Source organism: Caloenas nicobarica, chromosome 2 (assembly GCF_036013445.1).
Source record: "Caloenas nicobarica isolate bCalNic1 chromosome 2, bCalNic1.hap1, whole genome shotgun sequence".
Classification (NCBI taxonomy): domain Eukaryota; kingdom Metazoa; phylum Chordata; class Aves; order Columbiformes; family Columbidae; genus Caloenas; species Caloenas nicobarica.
In genome coordinates this window covers 63,865,944-63,893,458 of record NC_088246.1, presented here as the reverse complement: position 1 = coordinate 63,893,458, position 27,515 = coordinate 63,865,944, and the positions used below count along the sequence as shown (strand labels likewise).

General features: G+C 40.4%; 1 protein-coding gene across 4 annotated transcripts in view; it reads left to right on the top strand.

Moving 5' to 3' along the window:
* The window catches only part of TPPP (tubulin polymerization promoting protein), a 109,296-nt gene extending 82,235 nt beyond the window's left edge, over window positions 1–27,061 (top strand). For 2 of the 4 annotated variants that reach the window (XR_010605732.1, XR_010605729.1), the window contains one exon: window positions 27,045–27,061. The gene's annotated coding sequence lies outside the window, so the exon portion shown is untranslated. Of the gene's footprint in view, window positions 1–3,430; window positions 3,790–27,044 lie in introns of those variants that run through there. The other 2 variants (XR_010605731.1, XR_010605728.1) reach the window with 2 other exon arrangements.
* Window positions 27,062–27,515: the final 454 nt, after the last annotated feature.

Below are 27,515 nucleotides of genomic sequence, written 5' to 3'. Positions count from 1 at the left end.
GCCCACCTCTCCAGTCTGTTAAGGTATCTCTGGATGGCATCCCTTCCCTGCAGCACATTGACTGCATCACAGTACAGTATTGTTTTGTATTCCCCAAGATTTACCTTAATCTCTATTTCAAAATATCTTTATTCTGAACTATTTTTTGATTTCCAAAATACAGTCCAAACTGATAGAATTGATTGAGTCTGATATTTTACAGAATCCAGTGTTAGTCTTCCCAAAACATGAATGGGATTTATGCCAAAGCTGAATACACTTATAATCTAACCCTGAAAGTCTACAGCTTTGCAACTTCGAGGTCATCTGTTTATGGATTTTTTTGAACAATCTAATTTTATTTAAAAGTGGTAGCATGTACTTGGAACAATTAGATTAAGACAGTTTGTTGCTTGCTTTCTTCAGCTTCCATTATTTACATTTCTGCTACTGTAACCTAACAGACCTAACAGCTACTGACACATTCTTTAATACACACCATGCTCATAATTTTGCTTGAAAGGCATCCTATAAAGACGTGGCCTTGAAGTAATTTCATTTCATAAATAGAACAGCAACAGAGGACACCGGGTTTGCCAAGGTTGGAGATAAGACAGTTGAGGGGTGACCTCACTGCTCTCTCCAGCTTCCTGAGGAGGTCAACTGGAGAGGGAGGTGCTGAGTTCTTCTCCCTGGTACCCAGTGCCAGGATGTGTGGCAACGGATCAAAGCTGTGTCTGTCAGGGGAGGTTCGACCCTGACAGGAGGAAACATTTCTTTACTGAGAGGAAGGTCAAGCTCTGGAACAGGCTTCCTGGAGAGGTGGTAGATGCCGCATGCCTGTCAGTGTCTGGACAATGCCCTTAAGACCATGCTTGAACTTTTGGTCAGACCTGAAGTGGCCAGGCAGTTGGACTTGAATGTCATTGTAGGCCCCTTCCAGCTATTCTGTTCTATTCATATATATTGAACTATGGCTCTGATAGTCATACTCTGATTACATGTTATGGTACCGAAGGCAAGCACGGGCACATACTACAGCAACTTAGGCCACTACAGAACAAGGAGTTGGATTTTTTGTTGCTACTTGAGGTTCTGTTTGGTGGTTGGTATTTGTTTGTTTGCTTGGTTTTTACGGTAGAACTAGTAATGGTAGCTATTTGGTAACCATTGCAAAAGGATGCTGGAAAGAAGTATTATATCTTTCAAATGTCACTTTGTATCAAGACAGGATCAAATCCACTCTCCAGTACAAAATAACCTCTATGCTTTCAACATTTACTTTAAAAGAAGTATTTATAGCAGGTGTATGTTATGCAAATTAAATCACTATCATCTTGTGTACAGGGAGAACATAACACAACTACACAGACACGTGTATCACCTTCCCCAGAAAAGAAACTATAGTACAATAAAAATTCAGTTTCTAAATTTGTGAGGGTTTTGACCACAAACAACCATTTAATTTGTTTTATGAGCCTGCAATAATCAACCTTACTTTATTTTATTTTATTGGTAATCTCTGAAAAAGGGTTTTGAGTTCTCCGGTAGCATTTGGCCTACCTCTGCTGGGCTCTATTACATTGTTTCTGTAGGAACAATTATAAACAAAAGGTAGTTAATACAGCGCAGGAGGCATCGAGGGTAAGATCTATCCAGGATACAAGAAACAAAGTATTTATTTCTAAATTGGGAACTCTCTCTATGTATCCACCACTCCCTATGCCCCTCCCACGATTTAACTCAACATGTAACTCTTATTTTGTGAAGATGTATAAGCCTGAATGCTATTCCCAAGTACCTTGGGGTGTTTGAGTACTACATCCTTTTAAAAAACTTAAGGTTTTCATGCCTTGAATTATAAAAAACACTTTGCATTTCACGTTACTCAAAGTTCAAGAAGCACTGAACTATGTCAATGGCACATCTAAATTAAGTTAGGTCTTATCAGCACTAGTACTGGACACAAGCCAAATTTCTGCTTCGTTTTAGGTCCAAATTAAGAATGTCAGTGATTTCAAACAGCTTTAGGAAAAATAAATTGTCGTGAATGAGAAAACTACATTTGTGAGACAATACACTACCAAATATTAGCCAGATTTTGTCCAAGAAGGGGGAAAACCCTCTTCAACCACATAAAATGAAAAGCTCAAAAAAACTCTACTTAATAATTCTTCTGGACCTGTCTAGATGACTCCTCTTTAGGTCATCATATTATATGCCCAAAAGCTGATAAACTGCATTTTAGCTTGAGTTTACCATTACATAGTTATGCAACAGTTAGTATTGGTTAACAACTACTTTATCTAAAAGCACCAGGCAAGAGGAACAGACATTCCTTTGTCTTTTTTTTTTTTTCTTTTAATCTTTCAGCAGTCACAATCTACAAATAGAGGAAAAGGGTTACTAATGTCAGCTCAGTCAAAACAGAAAGGACAACAGCTACTGGCGCTTCGTTATTACCTGGGAACAGATGAAAAGGGGATGGGAAACAATGGAAATTCCTATGCAGGAATTTCAAGCCTTCTGGCTTACTTAAGGGAGAAATACAAGACAACCTGAGTATTTTGGTTTTGGTTTTTTCCACAGCCTAAATTTAAGAACCTTTTAAGTCATGCTCCTCCCACATCCACCTTCCTTCCAGCTCTGTCCTCACATTGCTTTATTCTGTATTGACTCTGGCAGTGATTTAATCAGCTTTCATGGAACAACGGACAACAAACCCAGAATTATGCAATAGTTTTCCGCTGGGTTAGCAAGTTGAATTGCTATACTGCATGAGCTGCCAAATGCCAGAGATGGTGCAAAGCAGGAAGATACAACATTGGAAGTGAAGAAATAAGAAAGCAGTGAGAAAAGATTAAAATGAAGACAAGACAACCCCATATATCAACTATCAATTAATCGTATACATATTAAGAAATCACATATTTAAGAGGGTCTCTCTTGTGGTACCTCTACCTAATATACATACATCTGAACAATGAGTTACACATGCTGACTTTGTAGAGATTTACATCCGTTGAGCACACAAATAAACTACTACCTAAAGTGCAAGATGACAGGAGCCTCAACCAATCAGCAAACTATAGCTATTCTAGTGTAGTGTACACGGCACTTACAAATCAGAGAGAGTGTTCTTGTGTGTTTGGGGTTTTGTCTGTTTCTTTGGTTTTTTTCTCTGATGACTCTGGATCAACAGAACAGTATTTGCATTTTCTTCTTCTTGAGAGTAGCATTTACTAACTGCATTTAAAGGCAAAACACAGAACACTGCCTATGACTAAGTATTTGGAGAATATGGTGCAAAAAAACCAAACCTGAGTTAAATGCTCTTCTGACATAAGGCACTGTGAAGTCATTTGTTATTGTATGAATTGTTGATCAGGGAAAAGTGACACCAGTTAAACTTTTACTATATTACAGTAATGGCTGTCCCTCAAATTTACAGCGAGCAAGAATAAAGGAAGTACTAAGACAGTACGAAGTTATCTTTTACTTTATCACCGGTGAATGAGGATACAGGAAGTGCAAATTACCTTCAGACGACGCCGAGTCAGAGATTAGCAGTAGGGTAACAGACTACTCCCGCCGATTCACAGGCAAGCGGCAGCGATCAGGGCCGAGGCCCGACCAGCGCCTCAGTGGCCAGCGGTGCGGGAACGCCAGCGCGCTCGGGCCCCACAGAGCGAATCCTCCTCGCGACCAGCGGACTGAGCTGTCAAGGAGGGAGGGAGAACCCCCGCCTCCAACGGCCGTTCCTCTTCCTCCGCCCCCTCCCGCGGGGCTGCGAGGCAGTTGCCAAGGTGCCAGTACGGCAAGCGGACCGTCCCCCTCCTTCCTCATGGAATGTCCTGAGTTGGAAGGGACCCACAAGGATCATCGAGTCCAACTCCTGTCTCTGCAAAGGACAACCCCTAAATTCACACTATGTGTCTGAGGCCATTGTCCAGTCTCTTCTTGAACACTCTCAGGCTTGGGGCCGTGACACCTTCCTGGGGAGCCTGTTCCAGGGCTCCACCACCCTCTGGGGGAAGAACCTTTTCCTAATGTCCAACCTAAACCTCCCCTGGCACATCTTCCTGCCATGCCCTCAGGTTCTGTCACTGGTCACCAGAGAGATCAGTGCCTGCTCCTCCTCCTCCCCTTGTGGGGAAGCTGTAGCCGCCATGAGGTCTCCCCTCAGTCTCCTCCAGGCTGAACAAACCAAGTGACTTTAGCCGCTCCTCATACGGCTCCCCCTCCAAACCCTTCACCAACTTCATAGCCCTCTTCTGGACACTCTCCCGTAGCTTTATATCGTTTTTATCCTGTGGTGCCCAGAGCTGCACACAGTGCTCCAGGTGAGTCCGCACCTGTGCAGAGTAGAGCGGGGCGATCATCCCCCTCGATCGGCTGGCAATGCCGTGCTTGATGCACTCCAGAACACTTCTTCCTTTTCCTGTTCTTCCTGTCTCAGCGCTCCATCCGCCCCCGCGTGGAACACGCGACAGGTGCCGTCCAGCCCTCCGCTAATTCCCTTTTCTGCAGCCAATCGCAACCTGCCGGAGGCGTGACCACGGCGGAGGGAACAACGGAAGTGGGCGCGAGATGCTGGGTGCGGCTTGTCGCTGCCTCAGCGCCGAGTGCGTTGCAGCTCTGGCAGCACGCGGGTGGGCGCGGTCCTGGGCTCTGATGCTGGCGACGGTTGCCCGCTGCCGTTGCAGCTGTAGGGTTGCGCTGCTTCGCTGCCGCTGCTTCCCGTCCACGCCGCGCTTGAGGTGGGGGAGCTCCTTGTTCCCTGCGCTGAGGGCGTGCGCAGCGGGAGGAGGTGTCCCCAGGCCTGGAGCTGCGGAGCGGCTTCTGCAGGCACAGAAGTGCAGCGGCTGGAAGGCCGCCGGCTACGGCGCAGCGTGTCGCAACCCCGGAGTGATGCACCAGGAGGTCAGCTGGAGCTCGCCTGCGCTACTCTAAGTGCAGGACCTACCGGGCTGGATGCGGCAGCGGCGGTGGTGCTTGGAAGCGGAGCCGGAGCCCCGATGGTGCCCCTAAGCAACAGAGCTTGGGATAGGCTTCAGGGTGGAGAGCAGAGGAGAGGCGCGGGCGTGACGCAACCAGCCCTGCAGGGCACGGACAGAGTGTGCTCGGCCCTAAATGTTTGGAGAGCGAGGGGCTGGGCCGTTGCGTTGTGGAAGCAATAACGAAGGAGGAAGGACAGAAGGAGAAACTGGCTGCCTGTGTGGATTTCTGTGAGTGAAACGGGAACGGTCACGATCTGCACTGACTGAAGATGTGTTGGACTAGATCACTTTTAAAGGCACCTTCCAACCTAAACTATTCCGTGATTCTATGAAAATGCTGTTAATACTTAGAAACTATTGCCATCTGCCAGCCAGTGTGGAATTTTTGCAGTAGTCGTCCTTTTGTCACATGTAGGCAAATTATTGTTGAGCGAACTCATTTGCCACCCTTTGTAAACTATGAAGTATTTTTATTTCTTGGTGATGAAAAAGGAATTATGTTCTGAAAAAGTGCATAGAAAATAAAACACATTTTAACTTGCTGGGCTTCCTTAATATTTTTAACTATTATGGTTTAACCCCAGCTGGCAATCACAACCAGGATAGCTGCTCACTCACTCCCCTCACTGCCCCCTCAAACAGAGGAGAGAGTTGGAAGGGAGAAACTCATGGAGTGAGATAAACACATAAACACTCATAACAAAATAATACTAATACAACATTACTACTACCAAAATATATATAAAATGGAAATAAAAGATACTCAAAGCAATTCCTCATGAGCTCTGTCTATGCTGAGCAACCAGTCTCAGGAAGAGAGAGAGCACCCTGGTCCCAAACAGCCAATCCCAGAGAGGGAGAGTAAACAGCAGAAGGGCCCAGAGACCCTCTGCAAAACAGCAGAACAGCAAAAGGCCAACCTAAAAGAACTTCCAAATGGAATTCCACCAAAACAGACTAGTAGCAGAACAGATCTGTCTCGCTCTTCCTGGCTGGAAAATAAAAGTCTGATGCTAATGGCCTGGAATATTATTGATCACTCTGGATGTTAGTCAAGATCTGCCCCATTTATGCCCCCAATTCCCAGCTGCCTTGCACCTGGAGGCAGAGACCTTAGAAAAATCCTTGGCTCCCAGACAACAACTAAGATAACAGTAAGTTCTTGCATTCTGTTTGTTCCAACTCAAAGACACTGGAAAGTTACTTGAAGAAAAACATTAACGCTGTCCAGGGGTGTTATCTTCTTGTTCTCAAAACTGAATCCAAACAGTGATGGTGCTAGCTTCGAAAAAGAAAAGTTTCTAATTGCATAAAGAAAATTAACTTGCTTTCAGTCAAGCCAGCATGCTGATTTAGGAAGATTTTGAGCTGTAATACATTGTAACTGACCTGCTTGTTACTGTAATGTCGCTTCACTTGACAGTTATGACAAGTATAAATAATCTAGCATTAAATCTCAAATCTGAACACTTAGAGGCATGCTGTGTTCAATGTTTTATGTTTTGCAAATGAAATTACATGAAATAATTTCATACAATTGTATTTTACCTTGGGGTGTTTATGGTGTTTTTAGGATAATGAATAAAGATCAGGCAGGATTTGAACTTGGTGAGGAAATCTCCAAATATCCTTAAATGTTATAGCAAGGAGTGATGATTACTCAGCAGGTGGTGCTCTTCTCTTTCAGTTGGTATTCAGTCAGTGCCATGGCAGGACATTTAGTTGGGTTTTTCTCAATCAAAACCAAGGTCCTGATTAAGCCTGATCAGAAAATTCAAAGTGTGTTCTAGAAAAAAAATCAAAGAACATAATCAGATTCTTGTGTGTAAGGTTGACAACTGAAAACTTTCTGGTCATAGCCAAAAAGAAACCAATTTATGAGCGTCATGGAGCTTGATCAAGTGCTTGATTTCCTTGAGTTACTGTACACTTGGGATACTGCAACATTTCTTTGTATAAATTTACATTCTGAGTGTATTTTTCCAGTTTCTGATGATAGTCTTATTGACTTGCAGAGCATAATGTTAAGAACAGTGTGTCTGTAGTGTTTTCTAATTTCCCTGCAGGTTCTTTAATTGATACATTTGGATTCAACTTTTGAACTATAATAGTATTAAACTTAGAAGTGTTACATGTCTGTACAGTACAGACTTACAAAAAAATTTGAAAATAAATGACATTTAAAACACAAAGCAAATTTATACAGGTGTTTATCTGTAAAAACTTATGTTTAGCCATGTAAGGAATTTTGTAGTGCAAGATATAGGTACTAACATATTTAGATAGGTACTAACATATTTAAGAAATGTAATTCATTTTTTTTTGACCAGTGGCTGTTGGGCTCATTGGATCACTATCTTGAACTTCAGTACCAAACTTCTACTCAAGCCCTAGAGTAGATGTCAAAAATTAACCTCTGTGGAGGTTAACACTCAGTGAGCACCCAAGGTCCAGGTGTACTCTTGACAAATGAGCAACTCAGTGTTACTTTTGGAAAGAGAACCACCAACTTTATTTGCAGTTTTCTCTGTCCAGGTACTTTCTGGATGTATTATTTTTTTGTATACAGATGTATACTAAGTGTAACATACAGCCTTTAATCTTTTCTTAAAGTAATTGCCTACATTTCTGAATTTTAAAAAAGGCAATTGAACTGTGAGGAAAGAAATGACGTTTCTAGACTGACCTTTTCAAATGATTTCTGTGAAAACAGATTGTGAATCTCAAGGTTTACAGCTGGCAGAGCAGATCAGATGTTTTCTTGCTTCTGAAGGTAGCATATCTTACAGGTTTTTTTCTCTTGCCCTGCTTTGCTCTGTCCTCCCTTGTTCCAGGTCACATACTCCTGTGCCTTTCTTTGTGCAGGTCTGGTGCCTGTCAGACTCTCCTCTGAGCTGTTATAACTCACTGGCAAGGCAGAAAAGTGACATCTTTCTTGGTAAGACAGGTTTCTGTTACTTTACTCAGTTAAAGACACTCATGGAAAGGTCCAAAATCCACCACAGACAGCAGAAGGCATAGGACAAGCTGGAGACAGGAAGATGAGGGAGTTATAGGCAGAAGGGAACAGAAACTCACTTTTGGGGAGCAGTGCATATCACTTTACCTTATCTTACACCAAGGCATCTCAAAATTGGGAATTGGGTCTTCAAGTCTAAACTCTTTGTAATCTGTGAAGACAGACCTCTCCACATGATAATTCATCTCGTAAGACAGATATCTAAGACAAGTTGTAGGAATAACCCTATTAATGACTTTCCGTTGTGTACAAGGGGATCTTGTAGATGAATAGAGTGTTCACATTATCTCTAAAATTAAGAGAGATTAATCTTATTTTCCTGGCTTTCAACATGTCTTAAAGTAGGATTTGAGATATAACATTTTCTCCCAAAATGTATTTTAGGGGAGGGTGAGAGCACCCACATACTCAGTTACCACAGTTTAGCTGGTGAGCGGTCACTGGCTATGATCTGGTATCTCAGCAGTTTGAGGTTACTAGTCCATACCCTCATTCCTTACCTGTAATCTATATCTATGCTAATGGCCTCTGATAATTTTCTTGTAACAGTTTTCATATGTGATAAAATACTGAGCACTTATTTCCAGAAGGGATATTGTATTTCAGATCCCTTGCTGACAGTATAAAGTAATTTATGTATTTTAATAATTTCTTCAATAGATGGCAGTAGCTGCTTATTGGCTGATAAATGAACACAATTTGTAGTACACTATCTAAACATAAAGCATTAAAACTCATGTTCATAGATAGGTATTTAACGTGTAGCTGACACGTAGTTATGTATGTTACAAGTGTGTTACTTGTTTTCCATATTTTAATGTGAAATCCTTTCTGACTATTTTCCTTTTGAGTCTGTTGGTTTGCTCAGAATTACATGACAGCAGAAAACTAATAAAATTATTATAGGGCTTCCAAAGGTTAAGGACAAATGTATCTCAGAGCATGCTTAGTTCTGAAGTCGAGTTTTTCTACATTTGAAAGCTGTTGTGTGTTACCTTGAGTTGGTTCATTTTACAACATCTTACATCCAGATTAGACTGCTTTATCATAAATCATCTGTGCTTTTATGATCGGCACTTTACTTAAATAATAAGTTTACTTGCACCAAAACCATTATGGATTATTTTACATTGTGAAACGTGTCATGTTGCAAGACTGTCAAAACCTGTCACTGTTTTTCTACCATGTTCTGCTGCTTCTAAGCTTTCTGTTCATCCACGTTGCCTCTTCTGTCCTGGAATCACAGTAGAGAGATGGCTAGTGTGCTATTTAAACATTGATCTGAAGACTTTTACATGGTCATGCCTGATTCATAAGGAGTTCACAAACCAGAGCTCTTGGTGCTTCATCTGCCATACATGATGTTGGCTTGGGTCATATACTGAGAAGCTTGGAGTGGAAACCTTTTTTTCACCAGAATGATCTGCATTACTTTAAGTGATCTGCAGTTATATGAACACCCACCATTATACAGCTGAAGGAATACATGGGATGAATTCTGGTTTTACTAAATAACTCATAAATAAATTTGGAAGAGAATTACCATGGTCTGCTATTTCCATGGAAAGTTTGGTAGTATCTTGCTAACTATGTTATGGCAGTTTCAGTAACACAAATACAAGAATGTCAGACATTGGATCTCATTAACGCTGATGGAAACATGGAGAACTACAAGACCCTGGAAAACACTGAAAAATCAGCCTGAACCACAAGCAGAGGACAAAGCCCATGCATGGGACCAAATCCAATAAATAGAAATCGATACAGTGGAATACAACTTCAGCATAGATGGGCAGGGAGGTTTAAATAACTTAATGACACTAACACATTTTTACACCCTTTCTTTGTTTCATGGATTAAGTACCTTTCCTACCACCTTGGCTGCACCCTGACTGCCATTCAGCTGTACTGCACACCACCTGTTACCACTTCCCTATTTCTGTAAGTAGATACCAACAGAAACAGTGTCCCACTCTGTGTCCCTGGTCATGGTTCTTCTTCATCACTTCTGCCTAGTTGACCCTTAATTCCCTGAAAAAGGTGATATCCAGGTGACTGTTTTAAAGAAAGATGTATAGAGAAGAGAGACTCAGTGATATCTTGGAGAGGAGGAAAGAGCACACCTAACTCAGCTTCACACTAATGCAGTCATTATTTGCTTTACAACATTCACAGGAACAGCAAGCTTGTTAGTGGTCATCCATTCCTCCAGGTTGGCAGGGCAACCACTTTTTATTGTGATGCTTCATATCATACCTGGGGAGTACCAATGCACATGAGGAAGCAAGCTTTCTGCTTTTTGCCTTCTCGCTCTAATGGCATGAAAAAGAAAGGATGGGGAGAGGGAGAGGATAGTGAATGATGTTGTAAAGGCCAACAACTTTCTTGGAATACATAGCAAAGTAGTCTTTTGAATGTACATAGTGTTATGAAAGCCTAGGCCAAGATTTTTATAAGAATAGTATTAATTTTTTGGTATTGGTATATGTTGAATAAAAAAAGTGTTGACCTTTTCTTCTCACTGTTCTGGATCATGGATGCTCCTTTTATATCACCATCATCACATATTCAGTGACTCTAAAATAACACGGAAAGTCCAACCTTGTTACAAGAACTGTTTTGCAAACTATGCATGCGAAAATAACACTAAATGTGATAACACTTATTAAATCTGATTGAACTGTGATACAAATACACTGATCCAAGAAGACATGTAGCATTCCTAAGACATGTCCTTTGTGAAAAAAGTGTATACTGATGAAAAGCTGATATTAGTACCAGTGTATGAGTACAATACATCCCTCATTTTTTGAATTTGTATCATTCTACTGAATTCTCCTTTCTGACTTACCAAGCTTGCTTTTCTCCTACTGTCTTATGCAAGATTATTTCTTTCTTGATCTCCTGAGCTTCTGCAAAACACATCAAGCAGCAGTCAAAAGGAACATGTTTTTTTCTCTGTAATTCTCATCTTTCAGTCTTTTAGATGTGCCAGTGTATTATGTATTACTGTAGGTGAACTTTCCGTATGCAGACCAAACACACACCATGGAGAAATATTTTTCTCTGTTTATGAACGTCAGAGTATAGAATAAAAAAAACAACAAACATTTGTACAATAAATAGCCTTCTCTGATTTAGAGAATACCAGTTATGTAAAACCATTTGTAACAGTCAAAATAGAAAAAAGATACAGCTTAGGTTGTTGTACTATTCTTGGATAGTCACGTCTCTACTATGACAGCCCTACAGAGCTACTTATATGCCAAATGAATTAGTAGTCACCAGGGTGGTAAAAAAACCACTGTCACATGATTTTCTATCTTGAGGTCATTCTCATGTATGGGAGGTAATATCTGCAGCTACAGGACACACTAAGCAGAGAGTTCTAAGAAAGTGGGTTTGAGATCCTGTATTTCTGCTGCTGTGTCGTGTCATTTCCTTCGGCCTGCTAGTGATTAGTATTTACTGAGCCCAAACCCACTGCTTTGCTTTGCAGATGATACTGATTCACAAGTTATTCTCCACTTTTATATGTTGGCAACAGCTATCTCTGTTAATCACAATTGGCTCCAGACTGCCTGACTTCACTTTGAAAAAGAAATATGGTTATGAAACCCAAATAGTAGTAAGGCCAATAGAAGAGAAACTTGGCTAATGACTGAGGAGCTTCAAGGCTGAATGAAGTTGTAATGTAAGTATGGTTGGTCAGGCCCACCAGGCAGTAGGAGTGCACACAACAAGCTTTGTACAACTGATGTCAGACATCAAAAAAATTAGTGGAATCTAGCGTAAATGGTCACAGACACATCACACGCATCACACACAGGCTCCATCCACTTCTGGTAAGCATGACAGAGGCAAGGTGGGTTACTGGTGAGCAGTATCTTGTAATAAGTCATTTCCATATGGAGACTGCAATTGTAAAGGCAAAGTCTGCTTTTGGACAAGTTAGACAGCTTTGTCTCCTGAACAGCCTCTTCACTCTCACACAGTTATCTTCCACATCTGCAGCAAACATAGATCACTCCTACTGTTTCGGACACATTGCTAAAGATTTGTTTCTCTGATCTCGAGAGAGGAGGTAGAAAACTTGTGCCAACCTGGCCTAAAACTGAGTATCTTCTCAAAACAGGCCTATGAAATGCAAAAGTGGTCCTAGGCAAGACATGGCAAGTTGCCCAAGATGCCAAAATGATTTGCTGTGACCCTGCTCCATTACAGCTCAATCAGTGCTAGGTGCAGTGTAGCTTGGCAATCTGGATAAATATTGCACTGTCAAAGTCATATTTCTAGTGAAAGCTGTATATTTTAAGTTGTTGCAAGACTGAAAATATGACATGCCTTTGGCTTCTAGACTACAATTGGGTATGTCTGGCCTTCCTGACTCTGATATTGTTAAGCTTGTGGAACACAAAGAGAACATAAACTTTGGTAGGCACTGAGAAGTTATCCACTGCCACAGCAGATTGACCTTTACCAGTTTATGTGAGTGTTTATCACATGTGCGTGCACATCTTGATTTCCCGTCAGGGATGTTTAGAATACATGCAAACTTCGTTGGAGTGCACTGCTTGACCTGGGGATGATAGTGTTTCTCTCGGTGTATAAACCCATGCATTTCATGTAAATCACTTAGCTACTGAGATAAGCAAGTAAGTTACTACCCCTGAGCAGGAGTAGTTGGCTCCTAGGAGCCAGCTAGCTCCTGTTCCTAGTTACAGCCTCTAAAATCTGTTTACAGACCTGTTTGTATTAACACTGCCTAGTCTTTTTTGGGCAAAATGAGCTGACTGAGCAGCATCTTATCATTCATACCTTTTATCCCATCTGAGCTTGTTTTACTATGAACTTTAAACTCTAATATGGAGCATGTGAACAAATATACTGCTCCAGGGAAGACAGAGTTCCTTATATTCCAATGATTGGCTGTGTGATAAACATAACTTTGTTTGAATCAGAATTAAAATTCCTGCCTTAGTGCAGGAATGCCATAAATGCAAAAATGCCATAAAAGCATTTCCTTATATAGTAATTTGAAGAATTAATTCTGATTCTTTTTCTTTGCCCTTAAATCACTCTATGGCAGCTCCAGGAAGTTTAATGTTATAAAAAGATGGGTTATTTATGTCATTATGTGTATCCAGCTAGCCCCAAGGTGTGGAAACTTAATGAACAGGCTCTAGCAGCAAAAACCTTTACAAAGTTTTTCAGAGTTTTCGTCTAATAGTTTTTCACATGAAGAAAGGACATACACGTACCAGAGTGCTGCCGGGCATAACCAACAAATAATTATGGTCTGTAAGTGATTGGAAGGCAGTCAAGGACACCATGCTGAGTCTACATTCCCGATATTGTCTCCTGCTCCTTACTATGGCATTTTTCAGCAGATGTAAGCAATCAGTATTGAAACTCATATATGTGCAAATTACAATGTTTACAGTCCACTGTCCACATACTGCCACATAGTTCTTTAAAAATACAGTCAGGCACATTCCGTCTAGTGTGAAAAGTAGTTAAGACAGTGTTGTTCCTCCTTCATTGTCAAGAACTCTGGAAGTGCTTGTGGTTGAGACAGGAATCTGATAATTTCTATGCCAGAGGAGCTGTCTTGTTCCTGTAGTCTTCGCAAATGGAACTGAAGCCTATCTAATCCCATTTTTTTCTTGACCACAGAGAATTCACTTGGGATATTTCATAGCTTGACATTGGCTTCCAGGACTGTGCTGTTCAGTTTGAATGCAGGTTCAACAGGCATTACACAAGTGAAAGCTTGGCTGACAACAGTTGCAGACTTAGTGAAATGACAGGTGGGATGAAGGAACTTTTGCCTCAGTAAAATAAGGTATTTCACTAATCAGTTAATATAACTGTGAGGGTATGGTCTTCTGTCAGCAAACAAACAACTGAGACAGCTTTCAGGCAAACTCTGACTCCTGAAAGGAACAGATTTGACAGGTATGAAGACAAGTCACTAAATTGTATCCTTTCAGATGAAAATTCCTGCCTTTTTTTTTTTTCTTACCAATAGAACAAAAGGTTGTTTTATTTAAAATTTTTAAAATATGTTGAAATTGTTAAGTAATTCACTTAGTTTGTGAAATCAAAACTATCCAAGGACTTCTGCTTGATAATAAATTAGTGTTTTTCTTTAACTGTAAGTCTGACATATTCACAATGGTGCAACACAGATTAGAAGTACATTAGAGTTTAAAGATTTCATCTCTCTACATCTCTATGTGAATGTGAAATGTAAGATTTTGAATTTTATTTAATTATAAGCATCATAATTCCAAAAACTATACAAGCTTAACAAAACTGACCAAACCTGATATTTTTTTTTTTCATGAGAACTTTTGAGGTTTTGACCTTTATTTTTCCATCCTTCAACAAGAGCCAAAGCCCTTTTCAGCATTCGCTGCATAAAATACGTGCTTTTGAATCAGAACATCTTAATTTGGTACTTGCTAAGCAGAAGAGATCCAGCAGCCCTGACTTCTCTCCTAGCAGAAACTTTGAATCCTAATGGAAACATTTCACCCACAATGGAACTTGATGAAAGTCTCTGGAAATTTGTCAGTCAGCTGCAAATGGAAGGCATTAGGTTTGGGAAGGGGAGGACTGGTAAGTTTGGTATAAGCCGTCTTTGCTAGATAACGTTCTTCCCTACTGTGTTGTCTTCTCGTATATTTCAGGAAGTTATCATTCCCATATACTAAAAGGCCTTCTAAAAGATACATATTAGTTCTATTTATCATGTGTGTTTAACTAGCTTAAAAAATAATGCATTTTAAAACTTTCTCATTAACTACATTTCATCATTGCTAAGACTTCACAGACTAGCTTCTCCTGATCTACAATATTTTCTGAGGGTTTCAGTGCAAGCCACACGAATTGCTACAGGATACAGTCTTGAGACCACAGTATCTGTTGATTAAAATATTAAAATGGCTATGTTCTTAATTTCTAGTATCAGGAATATAATTTGATGTTGTCTGCTAGGACAATTGGTAACACATTCAGTATTTCAGACAGTAAAACCAAGACTGTCCCTGCTGCAGAGTTTAATACTTACAAAAAGAAAATATATAAATATCAACAACAGGAAACTGCTGCTGTGCAAACACTGTTATATCCTCTGCAATAATTAAGAAGTAGGAAATATTATTTTACTTATATGTGCACACACAGATACATCCCCTTATATGAGAGTTTAAATGACCCTAGAAATCTTCCATTTTTGGCTCAATTCGATTCAGTTACAAGCTTTGAATACCCCACCTAACTTGCGGGAAATCCTTTCTCTTTGTTTACAGACCATTTTTGTGTGTGTGTGTGTTTACTTCATTCAAACTGAGAACAATGGTGTGTGGTTTTTTAATGCTTTTTATCTTTTGGAAGTGTTGGAAATCGCACAGTTCTGCTGTCATGAGGTCACTTAGATAGTTTAGCTTTTCCCAGTTGTGTGTACTGTAGAAGAGTAACTCTGCTTTGATGCTTAAACTCAGACGTCAAAGGCATCTAGTTTTTAAAGCTGGCTGAAGTGTGGTGGCTTTTTAGAAAAGGTAAAAACAATTGGTTTTTTTAGACACAGCTTTTCAGCTGACATAATTTTACCAAAACACCTTGGCTTGCTTTCCCAAGGTGCATAGTAACAGCAGAGGGATGTGGTTTCGGGCCTCGCGTCTGATCACATGGTATCCTGTGGCATGTCCTGTATCCTGTCACATGTCCTGCATTCAGTTAAATAGCAGGGACCTGCTCCTGCATTGACAGCACAGAACTGCCAGACCACGGGCATGCCCCTGTTACAGCCATCTCTCCCTAGGGCCTGTAGTTTCAGAAGCAATGGCTGGGGCAGGGAGCAGGGCTGGTTGTGGTCTCAGCTCATTTTTTGAGATACTCAGTGAGTTTAGGCAATCCGCTTTACCTTATTGTATCTTGATTTTCAAATTATAATGATTAAGAACCCTTTCCATAGCACATTAAAAAATTCCATGTAAGATCTAAGTAAGAGTATCGCTCAGCTTCTCATTTTGTAAAAATACAGAGTTTAAGTATCCTCATCTGATGTGGCAATCATAGATGCTCTTTATCCCAGGGACTTGTAGTTTATGCTGAATAAAATATAGGCTTAGGTAGAGACAGAAACATGTCACTGGGACACCTAGATTGTTTAATTGTTTTAATTGTTTTTTAATTGGACTGTAAATTCCAATGTATTATAACATCAATTTGGCTAAAAGTTCACGATGTGTTGTGTACAGATGGGAAATATTTCTATTCAGAAGAGCTCAATATTGATAAAATAATGTTTACAGGTCATGATATACGTATCACCTTGCAAAAAAGAATTTGTTCAGTATTTTAAAAATAGTTTATTGCATGTAGTCATATGTGTAGTGCTAGAACCTAGCTCATGAAACACAACTTTAAATTATTTTTCATTCAGGTGTTGATGAGCGATACTATGCAATTTATCTAGGAAATGGAAAAGTGATCTTAAATACTTTCTGAACCACTAGTTCTTCACTGGTATTTTCTAGCAAAATCCAAATAAATAGCTGGACAGCTAATGTGTAAGGGTGACCCATGTCTTTTGCTTGTAGCTCAATTTAATGATGAGAGAAAAGCGTCCTTCTGAGAGATAGGTTATACAGGTTATTTAAAATATAATACAGTATAATGAACATAATATACATTATTTTACTGCATTATAAAACAACTTAGTAAATGCTGCTAGTGGGTTTCTTAAACCTGACGTGCTACCTCCTTGAGTTATGTCTTTGTTTATGTGGTAGTGGCTGGGCAATCTTCTTCCTTTGTTGATTCTATTCCCTTTATGCATGATATTATTGGGGTTTGTGTATGTCTTGACTGATTTTGAATCTGATCTGTTACTGCCAGGTTATTTTTCTTTGTTTGTAGCATTTCATGAGTGTGCCCAGTAGACTCAAATCTAGGTCTTGTGTAGTTTTGCACATATGTATGCTGCTGGCTTTTCTGTTGTCTGCTCGATTTTTCATTACCAAGTCTGCAGCAATGTCAAATAGTAGTGAAGTAATCCTGTATCAACCTAGAGATTCCACATGGAAATATTCTGTTATCTGCTGGTTAAAACCCTTTACACATCTGAAAATTATGATATTGATGGTCAAACTGGAATTCCATAGAGCTGAAAGTCAAAACTGTAGATCTTTTCAGGATAATGCCCTCTGAAAAGAAACAAAGTAGGTGTTGGGGTTAGTTGGCCGTTCTGTGCATAGTTCTTTGAATGTTCTTAGTGTGAATACCTGCTAATATACCATATGTTTAATACGCAGTAAAAAGAATAGCAGTTTTCAACTTCCTGTGAGCTTTGCATGCTGCATATGATGCTTTTGCATCATGTAGCAGAAGGCTCTTTGTGCAACAGAGATTATCAAGATTTCTCTCCAGGGGCACTCAATGAAATGTACTTTGCTATATCTGCTATCAAAGGTTCCAAGTTTCTTTCACTGAGCAGTGAGCCCTTTTTCAGATTTTACTCAACAGTTCTGTCAGTTTTAATGGTAGGAGGGCTGCTTCACATCACTATTCTGACTTGAATGTCTCCGTTTGCTTCTCTGTTTATCAGTTTCTTGATTATAGTCTGTATTTCTCTTATTTCCATTGGGCTGATGGTTCATATATTTCACCAAAATAAAGTGCTGGGTTAGTGGACTGTGACAATTCCTTTGAAATGCTGTGCCCGTTTAATTATCTGCTTTATCTCAACTGTGAGTAAGTTGATGCTGAGTGAAAAATTGGGTATTCCCAACACATACATGCAACCTGACCTCTCTAACATGTAATGAGTCCCTGACTCCTTCAAGAGTATTTTAAATGTTTGGGTAATACTGCTTAAAACAGCAAGCAGAGATGAACTTGCAACATGATGCTTTCTATGGCACACTTAATAAATGACACATACTTCAGATAGACTCACTCAGATAATGGTGCAATACAATGGAATCTTACTTTGACTGTAAAGCATATCCTTCTGTCCAAAGCCCAAAACTTTGGATATGTCTCCATCACAGAGTGCAGTTCCACATAGCAAAGCTGGCACTAGTTCTGATTAAGCTGGTATGCCTACAGAGCTTAATGCCATACAGAGATACTAACCTTGCTTCTAAAGCAATATAATTACATCACCTCAGACTCCACTCCCAGTAAAATATCCTGCCTCCTAGTAAGTATAATTACACAGCAACAGAGCTCTACACTGAGGTGGCCACAATGCTGACCCCTTAGCTAGTTAGTGTTGAATTAACATAAGTATCTTGTTAAGTCTCTACTCTGTGCTGCATAAAGGTATTCTATACTGCAATGCTGATTTTATCACCTTGTTTTGTGGAATGTATGTAGCAGAGGTATATGGGATAAAAGGGCAAAACATTTCTAACTAATCCAAGTCTGCTTGTATTTCAGACTTGAATTCAGATGTTTCCTGGAATGCATCTGAAAAGAAATATGCTGCTTCATTTCACTGCTGAAAAATTAGTAATTATTCTTTTTTCCCCACAAACAACATTGAGTCAGCTATCACAATCCTGGAAACGGCAGAGCCCACCTTAAATTTATTAAGGTGAAACCTGCTATCTCCTCAGTGTTCAGCACAGGTCTGTTCTCTGCTCTTTGCCCTGAAAACAGTATGGTAGTTTTGCTGTACTCAGACTGTATACAGCACTTAAGAGATACCAAGAGTTGACCTTGACCTCTAGCCCTTACAGATACTTAAGCTTTAAGGAGTCACCTGATGGAAGGTAACAGAGGTGTTTTAGCCCATTTGCTTCTTTCTTAAAATTTATTATCAATGCCTGAGGAGACACAATTGCTAAATATCTTTCTAACTGTCATACTTTATGTGTGTTTATTTAAAAAGCCAGTGGAAACAATGGGTGCTTTGATGGTTATGTTTAACTGTGTTTCTTCTGTGTTGAATGTTGATTTTGACAGTGATCCCTCATTACCAATAAAAACTCTTTCCCTCTCATTTTCTCTAGCCAAGCTCTTTACAATGAGCACAAAATTTTGCAATTTTTCCTGCTTTTTAGGAAAAAATCACCAGTATTGTCCTGGATTACCTGAAGCACATTACAAAATAAACTGCCCAGGATCAACTTACATGCTATGGACATTTGTTGTAAAAGAAAACTAAGCAAAGTTTATGCTATTCCAAGTTTACATGGTATTTTTTAATGCAAAAATTATATAGCCATGATGTGTGATAATAAAATCAATAACAACACAGTGTCTTACTCCAGCAATAAGCTTTTCCGACAATAGTAAGTTCAGTAATAATAAACTTTCGTGAAGAGTGTGTGCGTGTGGAAACTGGTGTCATGTTGCAGCTGAGACCTCTGTCTCCTTGCTCTCAACTGAGGAAAGAGGAAGTGAGATCTCTCCTTTTGAGTGACAAAAAAATATTAATTTGACTTACTGTAATACAAAACCTTATTTAGCTATACAAGCAGAATGCAAGCACAGTAACTGTTCTGCAGACACTAGTATTATATCAAGAAAGAACATGTTCTAATGCAAATTTCTCATTTCTTTAACTTCTGTGCTTGAGAATTTATAAAATGCAGTCACTTGCAGAATGGCTCACAGTCATTAAGAATAGGCACAGTTTGAGCATAGCTCTTCTGGAGTAATGTTACATATAATTGTTGAAGTATTTTGGTTAAAATCCTGTATTATCATCTACATCTAACATATATAGCAGTGTAAGTATTACATTCACAAACACCAATTGCTAATGAAAAGAAAAATTAATTAAATGACTCATTAGACTACATACTGCTAAACTCTGTTTCTAAAGAAACCTGAAATAAGTGTCAAACTTGTTAGACAAATTTGAGATGACAAATTATTTGCTCTCAAACAATTTCAGTTCAAAATTCAGTCAAGCTAGCGTGGAATATGCTTGACTATGCTAAAGAGTAAATACAGGTTGTCAGAAAAGAGGAAGAACCTCTGCTGAAGTTCGATTTCTAAAAATGATTTCCAGAACTTTTTTTTTATGTTGTTGTTGTTCACAAATAATTTTCAAGTCTGAAGTAGAGAAGCCTGTAGACCTTTCCTTGAGTAGCCCTACTATTGCCAGCAGAATAATGATCACAAAATTTTAAAATGAGTGTGACTGTTCACTCAGGTCCTCCTCAGATTTTGGCTAAGCCAGCTTATGTTAAATCCTGATGTACACTGGGAGCAGAACCATTAGCTCAAAGCAAGGGCAACAAGTATACAGGATATGGTCACCAGAAATGGCCAAAGGTCATTATGCAACCACAATCATCTACAGCTTGCAGTTTCCTATGGCCATAGTCCTTGCATTAGCAATTGTCTGGCAGTTTCTTCAGAATCCATTAAAAAATTGATGGAAATACACCCAACTTCCAAGCCAGAAGATATGGATACATCAGCTTACCCAAAAAGTTTTTGAGGTGGATCCAACACCAACTGGACTCCCAAGGCTTTCATGCTTCCCAGTAGGACACAGGGGATGCCTGCACCATGGCAGAAGAGAAACGATAAGCACTCTCACTGTCAGCTAGGTAACAATTTTGAACATAGGTGCATGAGTTACAAGTTATGAGCTGCAAGTTATGAATTAGAGAACTTGTGAGTTAGAAACCTCAGGAATTACCATAGAATCATAGAATGCTTTGAGTAGAAAGGCACCTTAAAGATTATCTAGTTCCAACCCGCCTGCCATGAGCAGGGACACCTTCCACTAGACCAGGTTGCTCAAAGCCCCATCCAGTCTGGCCTTGAACACTTTCAGGGATGGGTTGTCCGCAGCTTCTCTGGGCAGCCTGTTCCAGTGCCTCACCACCGTCATAGTGAAGAATTTCTTCCTTATATCTAATCCAAATCTACTGTCTCTCAGTTTAAAGCCATTACCCCTTGTTCTATCACTGTGTGCGTGTGCCCTTGTAAAAAGTTCCTCTCCAGCTTTCTTTGCAGGGCCCCTTTAGATACTGGAAGGCTGCTGGAAGGTCTCCCTGGAGTCTTCTCTTCTCCAGGCTGAACAACCTCAACTTTCTCAGCCTGTCTTCATAGGAGAGGTGCTCCAGCCCTCTGATCATCTTCAAGGCCCTTCTCTGGACCTTCTCCAATGGGTCCATGTCCTTCTCATGCTATGGGCCCCAGAGCTGGTTGCAGTGCTCCAGATGGGCTCTCACCAGAGCAGAGTAGAGGAGCAGAATCACCTCCTTCGACATGCTGGTCACATTTCTTTTGATGCAGTCCAGGATACAGTTGGCTTCCTGGGCTTGAAGCGCACATTGCCTGGTCATGTTGAGTTTCTCATCAGTCAACACCCCCAAGTCCTTTTCTCCTCAAGGCTGCTCTCAATCCATTCTCTGCTCAGCCTGTATTTGTGCTTGAGGTTGCCCCAACATGTGCAGGATCTTGCACTTGGCCTTGCTGAACTTCATGAGGTTCTCATGGGCCCACCTGTCCAGTCTATCAATGTATCTCTGGATGGCATCCCTTCACTCCAATGTGTCAACTGCACCACACAGCTTGGTGTCATCAGCAAAATTGCTAAGGGTGCACTCAATCCCCCTGTTCATGTCACCAGCAAAGATATTAAACAATGCTGCTCCCAATACCAACCCCTGAGGAATGCCACTCATCACTGGTCTCCACTTGGACACTGAGATGTTGACTGCAACTCTTTGAGAGCAACCATCTAGCCAATTCCTTGTCTACAAAGTGGTTCATCTGTCCAATCCATGTCTCTCCAATTTAGAGACAGGGATGCCATGCAGAACAGTGTCAAATGCTTTGCACAAGTCCAGGTAGATGGTGTCAGTTGAACTTCCTTTATCCACCAGTGCTGTAACCCTGTCATAGAAGGCCACCAAATTCGTCAGGCACAATTTGTCCTCAGTGAAGCCATGTTGGCTGTCACCATCACCAATCACCTCCTTATTTTCCGTGTGCCTTAGCATAGCTTGCAGGAGGATCCGCTCCATGATCTTGGCAGGCACAGAGGTGAGGCTGAGTGGCTTGTAGTTCCCCAGGTATTCCTTTCTAAAAAATGAGGCATATGTTCGCTCTTTTCCAGTCAGTAGGAACTTCACCAGACTGCCATGACTTCTCAAATATGATGGATAGTGGCTAAGCAACTTCATCAGCCAATTCTCTCAGGACCTGTGGATGCATCTCATCAGGTCCCATGGGCTTGTGCTCCTTCATGCTCCTTAGATGGTCTTGAACCTGATCTTCTTCTACAGTGGGTGGTTCTTCATTCTCCCAGTCCCTGCCGTTGCTTCCTGTGACTTGGGTGATGTGGCTAGAGCACTTGCCAGTGCAAGACTAAGGCAAAATAGTTGTTGAATACCTCAGCCTTCTCCATATCACAGGTAACCAGGTCTCCTGTTTCCTTCTGGAAAGGGCCTACATTTTCCCTAGTCTTCCTTTTATCATCAATGTGCCTATAGAAGCTTTTCTTGTTGCCCTTGATGTCCCTGACCAGATTTTGATTCTATCAGGGCTTTAGCTTTCCTAACTTGCTCCCTGGCTGCTTGGACAATTTATCTGTATTCCTTCCAAGCTACTTGTCCTTGCTTCCACTTTCTGTAGGCTTCCTTTTTGTGTTTGTCCAGGAGCTCCTTGTTCATCCATGCAGGCATCCTGCCATTTTTGCCTGACTTCTTTGTTGGAATGCTTTGCTCCTGGGCTTGCAGGAGGTGTTCCTTGAATATTAACCAGCTCTCTTGGGCCCCTCTTCCCTCCAGAGTTTTATCCCACGGTACTCTACTAAGCAGATCCCTAAAGAGACCAACGTCTGCTCTCCTGAAGTTCAAGGTAGTGAGCTTGATGTGCACTTTCCTCACTGCCCTAAGGATCTTCAGCTCTGCCATTTCATGGTCACTGCAGCCAAGGCTGCCCTTGAGCTTCACATTCCCCCCCGCCCAGCCCCTCTTTGTTGGTGAGAACAAGGTCCAGCATAGCACCTCTCCTCATTGGCTTCTCTATCACTTAGAGAAGGAAGTTATCATAAACACATTCCAGGAAACTCCTGGATTGCTTATGTCCTGGTCTGTTGGTCCTCCAACAGCTATCAGAGTGGCTGAAGTCCCCCATGAGGACCAGGGCTTGTGAAAGTGGGCCTGCACCTATCTGTCTATAGATGGCCTCATCTGCTTGGTCTTCCTGGTTGGGTGGCCTGGAGCAGACTCCCCATCTAATGTCACTGGCCCATAAGCTCTCCATCAGCTGCTCATCCATCCCCAGGCAGAGCTCCATGCACTCCAGCCAGGCACTGACATAGAGGGCAACACCCCCTCCTCATCTCATCTGCCTGTCCTTCCTAAAGAGCCTATACCCTTCCATTCCAACACTCCAGTCATAGGAGTCATCTCACCATGTCTCTGTGATGCCAATAAGATCACAAGTCCTGCAAACATGTGCACATCTCTAACGCCTCTTGTTTATTCTCCATGCTACCTGTGTTTGCATAGAGGCACTGAAGCTGGGCCCCTGATGAAGGTGACTTACTGGCTGGAGTGGCTGGTATTCCTTTGTGCTGCTCTTCAGGTTCTCTTCTGCTGACTTGTGACCTGGCCCTGGGCATCTATTGCTGGCACTGACATCAAACTAGTAGGAGTGGGATGGATTGAGGTTTCCCTCCCCCAGCAAGTTTAGTTTAAAGCCCACTTCACCAGCTTGGTAAGCCTGTGACTGAAGATGCTCTTCCTCTTCTCTGACAGATGAACCCCATCAGCTCCCAGCAGACCAGGTTTCTCAAAGAGAGTCCCATGGTCTAAGTAGCCAAACCTCTGGCTGCGGGATCAGACCTGTAACTATTTGTTGATTCACCAGAGTGTTTAATTAGTGAATTCATGGGTTAGACTAGTCTGTACGAAGGGGATATTTGTTAGTTTTCTTTCCTACTGTGCTCATAAAATAAAGTTTAATTTACAGAGCACATCGTCCTGTACATTTGAGAGATCCAAACAGACAATGAGAGATGAGCCAACAAGAACACTAGGATATTTAGCCTCGCTTTAGAAAAATCACTACCAAATGAGGAAGAGACAGATGGTACAGAGGGTTGTAAATTTATGTTGAAATTTGAACCTGACAGAGCCCCACTGGGTACTGGTATGATATTTGTGTCCTGATAGGACAGATAGCCAGACAGAACTATACAGAGCACTGCTGTTTCCATTAGTGGAATTACAGGTCAAATTCCCAAGTTCTAGGTTAATCACTTTAGGGATAACATGGCTGGTAAGTTAGAAACAGAAATTTAGCAAGGAATTTTTTATAGTGTTCTTATCTTTAGAACACTTAGATATTAGAGATGCACCCTATTCTAGTCTGATTTCACTTGCTGTGTGAGCCCAGATTCTCAGCATCATAGACTAGGTAAAGTTCTCTTGCCTGGAAGACATTCCTTCCTTTATTACCACTTTAATTTGCCATCCCACTGCTTTTCAAGCGTAGTGCTTCATGGAGACACCAAGCTTCCCTGCATGTTAATTGTTGCAGGCAACCTAATACGTATGTTCAGCATAAAATGCAAACTGGTATTTATAATTTTATTCAGTTTTTTTTCTCCCTCTGTCCTTTTCTATAAGAGAAAAGCATTAAAGCCGTACAACGATAGGTTGGATTTTGATGTCTGCTCATCTCAAGATGGCAAATCAACAAAGAAAATGCTGCCTTTTTGGAGTTTGAACAGTGATCTGATGATTTGCCTAATGGAAGAACCTTGTTTTTAAGGTTACCAGTCCATTGTGTGCTATCAGATCAGGCAAAGTAATATTGCTTCCTGTCACATACCAGGTCTGGTATGGGGAAAGGATTTAGGTGATTATAGGAAGAGAATTAAATGGAAGAACATCCCACTCATGCAGCTGTGCTTTTTGGTAGCTAGATTTATACCTGAAGGGACTTTGAAACCAAAATATTGAGTATTTTGCACTTTTTCTGGTCACTGATATGAACATAATTAAGATATTGCGCATGAATATCAATGGTAATGTATTGTGCATTCAGAAAGGGGTCATGTCCCTGTGTTTTACTTTAGAAATTTAGAAATTCAAAAGTTTCAGAACTGGTTCAACTGAGGGTGCATTTGTCGAGAATAGTCCTACCCCAGGAATGCTCAAGCTCATAAGTTCTCCCACTTCAGCTGAGTTGGTAAACTCTTGAAAATAAAACCCAAAAGGTGACCTTCCTCAGTTTTTGTCAATGGAGATCAACGGTATGCAGAAAAACAAAATAATCATCAAAAGGTTATAACTTACCTAATTATAAAGCCTGTCTTCACCTATTGGCTACTGTTCACTTTCTTAACTATTGAATGCCATAATTGTACTAGTTATCCAGTTGCAGTGAAGCCTGTATGATAGATAAGACAGCAGTTTCAATCAGACTAAAATGTGTTTCGTATTGGTACAAATATATACATACACACATATATATAAAGCAAAACAACATCAGCTTTTATTCATTCCAGTTAGTTCCCTTCCGCTATTCCTTTTACAGATTTAGAAGGAAATTAAACTATAATATCATACCATGTAGTTTTCCATGTGTTGTTAGGTGGAAGTCTTAACACATCCTGCTACACTATACTTTAGATTTCATGCCCACACTTCTTTATTTAGCTCATCAGCTATCTTCAAGAGTCAAAGAACTGTGTAAGGTAAGAAAAAAAAAAAAGAAAGGATCAGTAAAAAGAAAGCCTAAAGCCTTATGTACAATTATAATAATGAGCCAATATCTTGCTTCTTGAAGGGAGCTACACCTAGATGGGACAAGATCAGTATCCACGAATTTCAAAAATTAGTTGGGGTTTAAATATGTTCCCTAAATATAACATGTACTGGGATGAAGCCTAAAAGCAATGAGAATTTTAGATCCCATTTTATTTGGACCAAATTTTCCCCAGGAACACATTCTGCAAGTCTGTAAAGGAGCTGAGATCAGAATTAGTATAGAGGGGAGTTCAGGAGAGTGAGAAATTCTAAAACTACTGGCAGATTATGAGTTCCAATAGAACTTGCAGTAATAGGAAAAAGCCGGAGAAACCAGTTCTTTAGCTTAGTTTGACCCTGTCAAGCAGCAAAAATGTGATAGAGAGGGAGCCTAAGGTCAGCTTTTTCTTCAAGCAAATAGGAAATAATTGTTCACCTGTAAGGCTTATTACCCTAAAACTTTATCCAACTTGGTACAGGAGCACAGTACGGAAATCATAGTTTGCTTTCACCCCTTCAAATAAGTTTAATCCTTTACCTTAAAGATAGCAAAGTATGTGGGCTATTGCAAATTAAAAAACACAATGAAGACAAAGTACGTCAGGTTCGATAGAATGTGAAGCACATATACTGCACATATACTGCCTTTTTGGTAAAAATGAAGCAATTTTTTCTTCTTTGCATTCTTTGTCCAGGAGAATTACTTTCAAAGTGGAAACCAAGCAAGGAAGAAAGCAAACAAAAACTACATGGAAAGCAAATTTCTAGATAGTAGGTCTCGCTAAGGTTGAAAAAAATCTTAATTAAAGCAAGACATTTAGGATTCAAACTATTTCATATGTTCTAGTGGAGTCTGCAATGTTTTATAACCTTTCTCTGTTATTTTTCAATAGTTATATTTTCCTAGGGTTTTACAAACTATTTTAATTATTTTTACATATAATTAATATGCAGTCCGCATATGAAGTCTTCCTTTTAAGGTTATTCGTATGAAATAATTAAAGCAAACAGAATAAGTATGTTTTTCTTCCCTCCAGATCTTGTTTGGTAGCCCTTTTGCATCAGCAAATACTGCCTTCTATTCCTTTGCCTACAACCAGGTAAAAAATGAATTAGAAAGAAGCAGCAAAACTAATTCATATACAGCACCAAAAGGAAAAGTCTTGTGGAGGCCAGAATTTCTACATCAATTTAGTCATAGGCTCGGTTCTCCAGTGACTTATCTGGACTAGGCACTTTAATAAGGAATTGGGGAAAAATAACCCTCTCATACACAGTTTCTTTCCTTTCTCTCTACAGGCTACCTACCATGTCAACATCCACAAGCATCTCAGAGCATGGAGGCAGACAGAAAACATGGAGGAGAAACAGTCTAAGCCTTACTTCACACATGCCCCAAGATGATGGCCAACACTGTTGATTGTACTGGTAGTAAATTATTACCGCCTTGAAGCAATGAGGAAACGATATATATGGATTGCCTCTGAGGTGTGTCTCTGGGACATAGTGCCTCCTGTGAGTTCCACTCCCATAATGAAGGTTAAACACCAACCTTTGCTTAGGGCTGTGCCCAAAGGTATAGTCTACTTTTCAGAAGCAGATTCAGGCTTTTATTTCTGGCCTTAACTGAATGCAGTCAGCCAAGATACTGAGTGGAAGAGAGTGTACCAATGTTGTAGTATTTCTAGGCAAAGGCTGACAAGGATTCAGATACTTGTACTTGTTTGTGGGTGAAATGTTAAGGCTTCTGGGGTCCAGTGTCATAAAGAT